The sequence below is a fragment of the Lissotriton helveticus genome, chromosome 4_1 (genome assembly GCF_964261635.1).
Source record: "Lissotriton helveticus chromosome 4_1, aLisHel1.1, whole genome shotgun sequence".
Taxonomy (NCBI): Eukaryota; Metazoa; Chordata; class Amphibia; order Caudata; family Salamandridae; genus Lissotriton; species Lissotriton helveticus.
The window spans coordinates 1,259,216,755-1,259,229,364 of record NC_136063.1 but is presented as its reverse complement, the minus strand read 5'-3'; the positions used below and the strand labels follow the sequence as shown (position 1 = coordinate 1,259,229,364).

Sequence of the window (12,610 nt, the reverse complement as noted above, 5' to 3'; positions counted from 1 at the left end):
GAAACTTGGCAAAATATTAGGGACTGGTAGCCCGATGTGCCTTTGCTAGGTCTCAATATATGTGCTCCAGTGGATTTTGAGAAATTAACGTTCAAAAAAAGATATATATCTGTAACAGCGCTCCGCTTCGCGTAACGGAGGTTTGCGAAGCTGATTGGTCATTCTGTCACTGGGCTATAGTTGGGCTACATCTGGCTGATATTTGGGCTACATTTGTTTTTTGTGTGTCTGGCGGCCATCTTTGGGCTACATTGGGCTACATTGGGCTTCATTGGGCTACATTCGGCTAATTAGCAAATAGCTCATCGCAAACTAGGAATGGTAAAGAATCGCTATTTATTCCTTAAAGTTCGCTATTTAGGAAATGCAAATAACTTTGATGATACATATGGCGGTTCATCTCTAACAAGATAAGAAGCATAGGGATAGATTTATGATGACTGGCGCATCACCAGGGATGTGTTAGTCATTCTGTGCCGCTGTTCCGTCACCTATGGTGTGCTGCATTTACAATGCGGCGCATCACGGGGCAAAAACAGCACAGATGCGTGATGTATCTGTGCCGTAAAGGTGGCGCATTGCTGGAGTTGTATCGCAAGTGTGATGAAGCTCCAGCAAGGGTCGGGGGTGCCCCTGTCGCAGGGTTTCTGTTCTCACACAGAACTGTGGACAGAGGATTGGAACCTCGGCGAATTAGGGTGTCCCAAAACTCACGTTAGTAATCAAAAACTATTTAGCAAGCTAGGTACAGTGTCACATTGGATATAACAAACTCTCAATGTTTAGACAATCCAGAATATGAACTTATAGTACCTCAGGATACGTGGAACTCATGAACAGTCGGTCGTTATATATTTCTTAGAAACCAGAACATGGAGTTAAGAAGAACACATGTGTATTTGAAATGTTTATTTACTAATGCCGTCTTCTCAGGCGTAGTACCTTAGATAATAAAAGTACACATATTATCAGTAGCAAAATTACCAGCATAGTTACTAGTACATAAAAAGTGAATGGTGATAGTATGTTAACATGCTGTAAATGAATAAGAGTTAGCAACACTTATAAGCAGCCGCGGGCCGTGGAGGGAGTTACGGTGAGGCAGGGAGGCGGGGAGGGGGAGAAGCAGGGTGGAGAATACAAGTACACATATTATCAGTAGCAAAATTACCAGCATAGTTACTAGTACATAAAAAGCGAATGGTGACAGTATGTTAACATGCTGTAAATGAATAAGAGTTAGCAACACTTATAAGCAGCCGCGGGCCGTGGAGGGAGTTACGGTGGGGCAGGGAGGCGGGGAGGGGGAGGGGCAAGGTAGAGAGGGCTCCACCCTGCTTCTCCCCCTCCCCGCCTCCCTGCCTCACCGTAACTCCCTCCACGGCCCGCGGCTGCTTATATCTCACCCTCCCTAATACACATATTATATTATTTGCTAAGAAGGTCTCTTTGTGTTGGTTTAGGGCGTGCCCATACTTTAGTGTCTTAGATTTGAAGGAATCACATCAGCATACACCAGCTCTCTCTTCATGTGAACCGCATCAACTGTTGTGTATGTGTGTTCGGCAAAGCAATATAAAACCCGCCTCATGCCCAGAATTGGCAGAAGTTGCACTTATGTTATGAGTATGAAGTCGTGGAGATCAGACCTCATAACAATTCTGTATCGTGTTGTTCTTGAAACTTTAGCACTCGCTGTACAGATATAGTTTAACAAGTAAAGCAGATAGTAGACCAATAACATATTATTCTCATGTAAACCACGATGAACTACTAGGTGGAAAGCTAAAGCAACAACTAAATGTCGTGTGCAGAAGTTGCAAAAAAGGAAAAATGGCGTTTAAACCGGTAATGAGCCCATGCTAACTTAACACGGTGTAAAGATATCCAGGACCTAGATGACACCTCCCCATGATCCGGAAACGAACTGAATAAGATAATAGAAGTGCCATCTCATGAGAGCAGATTGCAAGTTTATATGTGGACGGTCCGCAAGGTAAAGCATTAAAAACTAGGAAAATTCAATGCTAAAGAAAAATAAAACAGCCAAGTACTTTATCGAGTCTTAAGCCAATAGGCAAGGTAAATAATAAAAACTTGACAAATAAGTCAATGAATTGTCAATGAAATGCTAGTACTCAGCATATGAAACATGAAAAAGGTCTATGACATAAGTGTGTATGCAAAATAAGCTGCAACAGCCTCCAACAGGAAGTCACCGTCTTCATCCGAAAACAGTTCAGCCATCCAATTTAAAAGCGGAAAAGAACATACGTGCTCTCCCAGCACCGGATCCTCTATCACCATCAGAGGACAGCTCGGTGGGTTTTCAAGAAAGCTGTGTTCCAAGAAAGACTGTGCTGCCGCCAGTAAATTCCAGGGACCAAGTAGTCCATGCATCAATGCCACAGCCATAATCCTTTCGCCAGGACAAACCAACTCGTGAGTAATGATAGGAGTCATCAGCTGATTAAAGTCGACGTCAGGAGAAACCGGTCCGCAGAGACACAAATCAATGGCCCAATCGAAATCACAGGTCAGGCAGTGAAATACAGGCTGGACACAGGTGAAGTAGGAGAACCGAAAAGATAATCCATATGCCGTGCTTAATATCGCCAACGGCATTGTGCCATAATATTCTAGCATGCGATTGCGGAACAGTGTCAGCAGCTGCAGGGTCGGAGGTTGCATAGGAGGGACATCCATATTTAAAAATGTAAAAAAGCACAAGAGCGTCCGCTGGTAATGCAAGTAAAAATGCAATCCACGAACCAGAGTGGAGAAAATGGAATGAAAGGGAGCAGGGATGACTCCAAAGATTTTCTCAAATGAAGTCACGAGACCACTGGTAACAACTTTAAAAAAGTGTGCCAGGGATTTTGTGGAGGATGCGTTAAAGATAGTCGGAAACATGTTGCTGAAATTGAAAGGCAAAGCTGTGTACGGGTGTTCGCTATGTGAAGTACGAAAGTTTCACGGGCCGAACTCAAGGCCACCTCTCTCTGAGACAAAAGAGCTCTTATTCTTGTCATGCCGTTGAAACGTGTCCCAAGGTTGGTATTTGTGGCCAGATTGAAAACTCCCTATGTTCATGTGTGGGAGGAAATAGAACATTTCTGCAGCAAATAACCCGTTCACTTACTGTTACGATAAACGGAATACTTTTAATTAACTCAGAACAATCTTCATTATTGAGCATCAAATAACTACCATTTTCCAACAACTTGAACGTGGGGATGATAGCAGGAACTGGCGTGCCTTGCAACACGCAAGCCATATTTGGTCGGTGTTTGTTGCATGAATCGTGTAACTGTATGTGCCTACACATTAGTGAATGATCTGGCGTCTCAGTGCATTCCTCTCCATTCAGATAAACTTCTTGATCATCTTTGAAACATCTGTATGTGTATGGAAGCGACCAGACCTCATGAACAAAAGCACTACCTAAAGGTTCATAAAGACCTATTGGTATATATTTCATACAATTTGAAAACTTATATAAAGCAAAAGGCAGCGTTATTAAACCGTGGATAAGGCATGTTGCCAAAAAACCCGCAATCCTCTGCTGATGATGTCACTGAGCATGTCATGAATGATGTAATATGTGACATCATCAGTAGTGGATTATGGGTAATAGTATCTCTAGTTTACTCCCCTATAGCTGTCTTTCTTTTAACATAAGTGTGTGTTTCCTTCCCTTATACTTACTGTTTTTGGTTCGCTTCCAGTTCGCGTACCAGCGAGCGAACTAGGAAGCGAACTAAGAGAAATAGAGGTTGGCACAGTTCCAAATATTGTACCAATTTTTTAATAACGGGGAGGTAGTTCTGAAAAGAACTTTTTTTTTTATTTTTCTGAACATTTTTTTAATGTTTTTGAATTTTTCGGAACAGTTTTATATTTTTTTGGGTTTTTCTTGGAGGGGGCAATGAAAACGATTCATTGTAAAGGGCTCAACAGGAGCAACAAAACAAAAAAAAGAAGTATTTATTATTTTGGGCGTTTCGGACAAACTTGCATATGATAGTCAATAGCTCTGTTGATCAGAGTGATGCTTCTTTCTCCGTAGGAAATGAATCCATCGCAAAATACGCAGGTGTGTTTTACTTCACCAAATCTCATTTGTATATTTGGCACCATCTCCCTGCCCTCTGGTCCCGTTACTTCCGGTACAACAGATCTTCTGGCCATAATAGGGAGATTATCTAGGTCGTTCCGAAACTGTGCAGCACTGTAGTTGTTAGGATGCCACCTAGTCATATGGCGATGCATTGTGTAGTTTCCGAAACTGTATTTTTTGTCGGTCCCTCTGGACAGTCTATCTTGACATATAAGGCAAGTTACGTATCTTGCATTTACTTTTTTCTGACCTTTGGGAATTTTAAAAAATTGCCAAATGAAGTTTTCTTTCCGGTGAGACGTCTTGGGCTGCTCAGGCAAAAACTGCCTCTCTTCGTGCTCGTCCTCCTGTTCCTCTTCTTCTTCTTCTTGTTGAATTACAACTTGAGCAGGTGGTCCTCTCTTCCTTGGAGGTGGTGGAGGTGGTGGGGAAGCACCAGCTGAAGCTACTAAAGAAGCCATTGCTCAGTGATCACAAAGGGTCTTTCTCTCACAATGATGAAAGTCAGAGTGAGGAAAGAAGGAGGGATTTTCATCATTTGGGAAAAACAAGAGTTCTCAACCAATCAAAAGTGTTCATTTTAGATTATATGACCTAGTCTTACATCATTAGGAAACCAAAAGTGAAATGAACCAATGAAAAGTGTTATTACCAAGTCACATGACTTGCTGTGTTTACGTTAAGCGCTTTGCAGGGCCTCCCGGTTTGCTTCCAGAAACCTGCGCTTTGGCACTCGCTTCGCGTACCAGTTCGCTAACGTAGCACGTCATATGACGTATCACGCGACAACGTGGAACGTCATGCGGACGGGAGGCGTCACGATGTTGTTTTCTAACGCGGCACTTGCGGTAAAGAAACGTTTACCGGCTCGCGGTCTATTTCGCGGCATCAAGGTCAGCTAACGGGAAGCTTCCCGATTCGCGAAGCGGGAACGAAGAAAAAAAAATATTTAAAAAAAAAATTATTCATAAACATATAAAATATATTTTTGGATTTAAAGAAGAATACATTTTACAGCTACAGATATTAGCTGTTAAAAAACCAATGAAATTCACAGAAAAAACCATAGGTTATAGACCATATATAGTTAGGAATTAGCATTTACAAAACCTTGAAAATTCACTGAAAAAACCATAGGTTATAGACCATATATAGTTAGGAATTAGCATTTAGAAAACCTTATTTTACTCACACAAAACCATTGAAATTCCATATATAGTTAGTTGCACTAACTATATATCGCGCACCCGCAATCCACTGCTGATGATGTCACATATTACATCATTCATGACATGGTCAGTGACATCACTGATGACATCACTGATGACATCTCAAATGACATCACTGATGACAACATCCAGTGACTGTATGTTTCTGTAAAGTTAAAATATGTCTTAGATATTGAAGAATGAGTGGATGTATAAGTGTCTGGATGAAGGATTTAGTAGGTGCGTGACTGACTGTATGAGTGAGTGATTAAATGTGTCTCACTGAATGCATGGGTTAGTGACTAAACTGTCTTAATTTGTGCATCATTATGTCTGTTGTGATGTAAACTGCTGCATGTGTTGATCATTAGCTATACGAGAGGCTATATGTGTTATTAATTGGTTGCCCAAGTATTTCTATGGGAGATTGAGTTTGTGTGGGGGTGGCTGGGAGGTGTGTGACTCTGTGCATAGATGTGTGAGCAGTTGATTCACTAGGTGTATGAGTTCAAGAGTGCATGTGGAAAAAGCTACATGGGCGGTTGACTGTGTGCATGAGTGTATTGATGAGTGAATGGATATCTCAATGCTACATGTCATAGTAAGTACATATGTAAAACACAGTACATGTGAGAGTTGGCATATATAAATAACTGTGCATGAGAGCCACTGAATGTGTGAGTGGCTGTATGGATCATTGTGAACTTGTATCAGGGATTGTATAAGAGAGTAAATATGTGTTAGTATATGTTTGAATAAGTAAGGTGTGTATAACTGTATAGTTGAGGAAATGGAGGTGAGATTGTTTCTTTGCATGACTGACTAGGTGTGTGAGTAACTCCATGGATGAGTGACAGTGTGTGAGTGTCTGTATACACTGAGTGTATCTAAGGTTATATTAGAGTCTGAAGAGGTTTATCGTATTAGCACAAGAATGATGTCAAATGAGATGTCATCAGTGATGTCATCAGTGATGTCATCAGTGATGTCATCAGTGATGTCACTGACCATGTCATGAATGATGTAATATGTGACATCATCAGCAGTGGATTGCGGGTGCGCGATATATAGTTAGTGCAACTAACTATATATGGAATTTCAATGGTTTTGTGTGAGTAAAATAAGGTTTTCTAAATGCTAATTCCTAACTATATATGGTCTATAACCTATGGTTTTTTCAGTGAATATATATATATATACACACACACACACATAAAATGGTGTACACAGTAAATTCAGATAATTCAACCTACTTGCAGGTTGAAAACGTACGTATTGCTCTCCACAACCACCTGATGCACAGGCTCGTCATGCCACATCAGTGACACAAGCATGCACGTATGCACGTCCAGATCTTGTGATTCAGTCATCAAGAGACACAGTACAGCTTTCACCCATGTATCCTTTAAGAGCACCCCGATAAGTCTGGGCTTGCCTCATCAACAATACCGGCCCGACTGGCAAGATTACATGCCATGCGGTGACGGTGAAAGGTTCCAGAGGCTGCCAAAACAACACCAATTACTAATATATTGAGCAATACGACATGCACAAAGCCAGCGGTCTCTTTGCCAGCACTGACACACTAATGTCATTATTTGTAAGATGCGCAGTCTTGCTTTCAAGCTTCAGCAAAAGCATGCCAACAGAAGATTGAAATGATATTGCCAAACCACTACCTACATTCATGGGGAAATGAACCCACACAGAATCAAGAAGGGAATACTTTATCAAAGCAATATCAAATGATAACGAGGCATCTTAATCTGCATGCAAGGATAATGTTCTTAGCCTAAGCAAATTTCTGACCACGTTTATAACTACCAATAAAAGAAGATGAGCCTTGTGTGTTTCTTCTCCTCTTGAAACGTGTTCCTTACACAGTGTATGATTGATTGTGTCACACTCTACTCTACAGTGGATGGCTTGTTGAGTCCATATGAGCCAAGCTACCGCCATCGTCATAAGGGTCCGTCCAATCTTCTCCCGTAACACACCTAAACATAACAAGCAGCACCAGCTGTATCACTCATTTAAGCAGTTACGGAATCTGAAGGAGAAACTCTATTATAAAACCAAAAGAAAGGCAATATGAAAAATAAAAAGGGACGCTTTCTCAAACTCCTCATGTAATCAAAAAATTTTGAGGGGAGGAGTTAAGGTGCATGAATGAGGAGAGTGACTTAAAGGGAGATGGGGGTGCAAGGAGAGAGAGAACTGAGGGAATTTCCAAATCCTGCCCACTTCTGAACTTAATAGAAAACAAATTTTGCTGCAACCAACAAGTCATTCTGAAAGACAGTAAATATTATGTTTTCGAAAAGCCTTAAAACTGAGGTAAGACCCTTCCAATCTTTAGCAGACGAGAGTAGTGACTAATGGAGGGAAGAAAATAAACTTACACGAGGTCGAAGTGTTGTCAAAAGAGGATGGTGCATATGAGACCCAGATTTCCTGGCCACTAGACCAATTAATTATATGCGCTAAATGGTTGGGCCCATAAACATAGATTGCAGCAGTAACAGGATAACATGCATACCTAGATGTGAGCATAGTCATATGGGTTGTGTTATTAATACCAGTCAATTTCTTTAAAGTTACTGGATTTCTGTATTTTTTCTTTCACTTTACAAAATATCTGAGTGCTGAAAGATAAAGAGCACCTGATTCCAGTTCCCAGGTCCATCCAGGTTTAATGTGGTTTAGTTAATCAAATGGCCTCTTGATATGAAAGCACCAGAAAAAAACAAAAATTCGGGTTCTGTTGTGGGCGCCAGTCCCTACTGCCGCAGGACATGAGGGCTCCAAGTATGTGACACTGTAGACAGGCAACACATCCCATGGGCTGTGTGTAAGTGATCAGATCCTGCAAGCCTCCTACATCACCTCTCAGCTATCTGCATTACCATTAACTCGAACCAACACTGTAAACAACACAGGGCGAGTTCACTGGGCGGAGACTCGCAACAAACATTGACTTTCAGCCAAAAACGCTACAGCAAAAATCAACATAAGCCACATATCAAATGAAATCGCAGTCACAAGTGCATCTGCACTACTAGGTACAACGGCGGCTTTAATTAGCTTTACGACACTTCCGGTAAAAGTAAACGTACTAGTCTCTGAGAGACCGGAAACCCACTTTGGACGATCATACTTGATTGCGGCCATCGAGTGCGCTACCAGGCACCAGTGTGGGTTGCTCACTGACAGAGCATGCTCCTTGTTTGCATCAAAAACGGCCAATGTTCACACTGTTCATGTGACTGTGGTGTGTAATCTTTCCTTCGCGTGGTCACGGGGCTGCAAGTGCAATAAACTAATTATGCACACAAAGCAGAAAAAAAGCGTCCATTGATTCCACAGAAGGACTATCCACAGAAAAAAAGCCAATCATCACGAGGACCGTCCTAACTGGCCAACTCTGTCTGCTCAACTGACCTACTGTGCTTCATGGAGAGTGATCACAGGCAGTCACATCTATAGCACATAAAGAGAAACAGAAAGAAAAACAAAAAAAACAGGCAGTCGTAAAGTACAAAAAAAAACAGAGACATGGAGGCACATGGAGCGGGATAGGTATTTGAAAACGAGGAACAGCATAACCAGAAATATAAATGGTAGAAGGTTAGTGAGAAAGGTGGGGGGTTGAAGGCCAGTGAGGCAAGATATCGCCAGAGTGAGCTCTGGACACTGCTCGTTGGGTGCCAGAGCTGTCACTCACCGAAGGGCGGAGCCATGCAAAGCTGAGCGGGTTTACACTGGTGGTTAAAACAAGTCTTAGCACTTTTCACTAATTTAATGGAAAGGCGCCAACCGGTACATGCGAGCCCGATAACTGTGGAATAGGCTGGTCGCGCCCCTCTTTGTCCAATAAATAGCTGTCGGAACCAAAGCTTTACTCCGGCCACTAATACAATGCGATGCAAAATGTACATTAGGACCAACAGGCACCCAGTCATTAGTGAAATGTCATTACTCCCCGTGTGCAGCAGCAGCCGGGCTCCTGAAGGAAGCGCTGACCTATTTCTGGCTGCAGATAAAACGGCCATGTTAACAGATGTTAATCTTCTAATCTGTTTTTCCTGTAAGCACTTCAGACAGCATCACAGACGTCCACAGGAGCGGTTCCAGGCATACTTACGTCATGACGCAGTTATTGCAAAATACATAAATGCGTAATGCAGGGGGGCGACGCACCGCTACCGCCTGACCCCCACTCCTTTCTCACGGTGGTGTCTCCTGCTTCCGGCGCCATGGTCGGTTGCTATCATATCAAATTCCACAGGTTGTACCGGGGTTTTGCTGAAGACTGATGGTGCAATGGTGGTAAAGTCCTTCACATGTGGGGTAAGGAGGCAGACTTGAGAGGGAGTGCTAAATGTGGCTGTGTGTATAATCAAACACAGATCCACAAAAGCACACATGGGCAGGCACCTGACACCAAATATAAAGTGATAAAACTCACAAAAAGCGTGGCTGGCCTGAAACAAACTAAAGGCTGCAGCTAGGAATTAAGGTTTGTTCGGCGTGGGCAAGAGGCGATGTCCAAGGCAGGTCCTCTGCTTCTCATTCACTTCAATCTATAAAATGTATAAAGTGCAAACACAGCACTGTATACTAGCAATTACAATGCAATTACGGTGTAGTACGAAAATACGCCACTAGAGTATCCTGGCGCTATAGCTTAATAAAGAATGGAGAAATGTAAAAAAATATATACCCAAAATAGAAGACTTAACTACTTTGGTCATATTACCACATTCTGATCACTTTGGCAAGTGTTACAAAAGTAAAGCGAGTCTTTCGTCTTAAAACTGAAACCTCGGTGCAGAGACAGTCCCCGTTAGCCTCATAAACACACTTTCTACAATTGTTATCAATGCTTGACATGTAACTGCACTAACAGGTGAATAATAAACTCATTCTTGTAACAACATTTGCTGGGGCGGTGGAGCCCAGAGAAACGCCCCGGGCACGAAGGCGTCCGGGTGATGAGCCCTCGGCACCTCGGGATGTCATCAGTGGGAGGGACATCGGAGCCTCCCCTCCCTCACTCCCCCGCCTTCACACAGCGATCCCCAACTTCCCGGGCTCCGAGAGTATTGTTCGCGGCCGCCACTAAGGCATTCATACAACTTAGAAACCGACAGCAAAGAAACAGATGTAAGATACAGTGGACATACAGAACAGGGGCTATACTACCAGCAATATGCCACGCCGTCCTGGATCGGTGAAAGGGGGCCCCAAGACTGCACGTACAGGAGTAAAAGTAGAAACAAAACACGCAATAGCGAGAAGGCGAGGAAAGGAAAATGCAGACACCCAAGCAAAAAGTTACACTTTCAAATACTCTGTTTATCAAAATGGGGCATTCGGACCCACGGCCAGAGAAAGTGCTTGCCACGAGCGCCGGGTCTCACCTGCTGTAGAGGTCGAGGGGCTTTTCATGGAAGACACACCGGAGGAACCGAAGGTGAGCCCTGCGCCGAGGGTAGTAAGCAAAGGACGGCGCAAGACTGCTCGGATTATCCATTCAACCAGAGGGGGGTGTCTTAACCAAAACGCGGGTTCATCCTCAACCCGGAGCACACATCATCGCCTAAACTCTCATCAACAAGTTGATAGGATTGATATTTTGTGTCGGTGTGGGCGGGAGGGGCAAGCCTCACGGATAACTTGTTAAAAGCTGTGTCCCATCAAACAACTCTCCCGCAGCCGGAATGGTTTGCCCCATATTGGATGCTTACAGTGTCTGCTATTGTCTCATCAGCACAAACTTCTGCACAATGCGGGAAAGTCTGGAGCCTCCATTGTGAGCCATACACACAACTAGTCCACAAATGGCACTGATTCATTTCCACGCGGCCAGTCCACCTCAAGTAAAACCGTGCCCACTGCTTTTCGTGGCACATACGAAATATCATTATTTCGACACAAGTTTTGGGAGCTAAGGTTTTGGCAACATCTCATTACCTTAACGAACACACACTCGAGGGAAACTGGATACATTTGACATATTTCTGTGACTAGAAACATAGAAGCCATACTGCTAATATATAATACTACACAAAACATAATTTTCCAAATTTTCCAAGTAAACAAACAACACCAACAACTGTTCGAATTGGTGGGATTACAGTATATTCCTAAGTAGAAGTGATGTATATATCCAAGGGAACAAAAACTAAAAAAAAACATGGTTTTGTTCTTTTACAATCGGCAAATCCCAAAACTTGCAAGCAGTTACTTAGGGACTCCACTGTGGTGGCACACACGCATTTTTTTCTCTTCCCAAAACTTTTATTCATTTGCATAGGCTTCAGGTCGGGGGCGCCTGCCCGGGCATAAACAGCGCTTCTCCTCCCTCAATACACAACAGGCTGGAGTTCAATAACAGACAAATGATCTACCTCCTCGAAGCGCCGCTCCAACGACCCCAGAGAGCCCGGCATAATTCCAAGGTGCAAATCCCGGTGTGCGAGTCCAGCAGCATCCGTGAGGAAAGACGGCGCACAATCCCGGCCGCGAGCCCGTCCCTGGGGGCCGCTGCCTGTCCCCTCCCCGGCCGTGCATGAAGTTCCAAGCTCGGCCTGCTGGTGCCTCCGTGCAGAGCTCGCGCAGCCCAGGGACAGCCCGGTGCTGCTCTGCCCCTCCTCCACGGACCTGCGCGCGCCCGCCCTCCTCCTACAGCCGCCGCCGCCACAGTGCACCCCAACTGCAAACACAGCAACAGCTGCCTGTCTCCTCCTCCGCCAGCCAGGTACGGCCCCCGCCCGCACTGGGATGAGAGTCATGAAACAAATAGAGAAACTGCAACCCGCAGCAGAACGAGACAGACGTGTTTACAACTGGCCGAACGTGTCATGTTTTATTCTTCACAGATTGTGTCTTTTTCATTAGGGAGACAACTATCATCATACCCATGCGAATGGATAAGACAGATGTGTACGGTGCCAATATCAGCTCCTATTCGAGCGGAGCTTGTGATCATTGGACACTCGCCTGTTTGTGTTAAAAGTGAGTCTATCACGGTAATAGAGGGTCGATAAAAAAATAAAGTTCCACTACTAATCTGGAAACGTTCCCGTCTCACTTCAGCCTTTCCCTGGCAGGTATGTACGCCGCACAAGTACACCACATCCGTGTGCGCGTGCGTGCTGAGGGGGGGGCGAGCATGCACCACCTCTGCTTCTTGATGGTTTCTCAATAGAAGAACTCGCTTCCTCATTCACTCGGCTCGGGCGGTAGTGGAAAATGAAAGGAGGGGATGGGGGGCGCA

At 43.9% G+C, this 12,610-nt stretch overlaps 1 protein-coding gene across 2 annotated transcripts in view; it reads right to left on the bottom strand.

Moving 5' to 3' along the window:
- ZNF516 (zinc finger protein 516) overlaps positions 1-12,047 on the bottom strand; it is a 322,495-nt gene extending 310,448 nt beyond the window's left edge. For both annotated transcript variants that reach the window (XM_078687821.1, XM_078687822.1), the window contains exon 1: positions 11,742-12,047. The gene's annotated coding sequence lies outside the window, so the exon portion shown is untranslated. The remainder of the gene's footprint in view (positions 1-11,741) is intronic.
- Between the last annotated feature and the right edge of the window lie 563 nt (positions 12,048-12,610).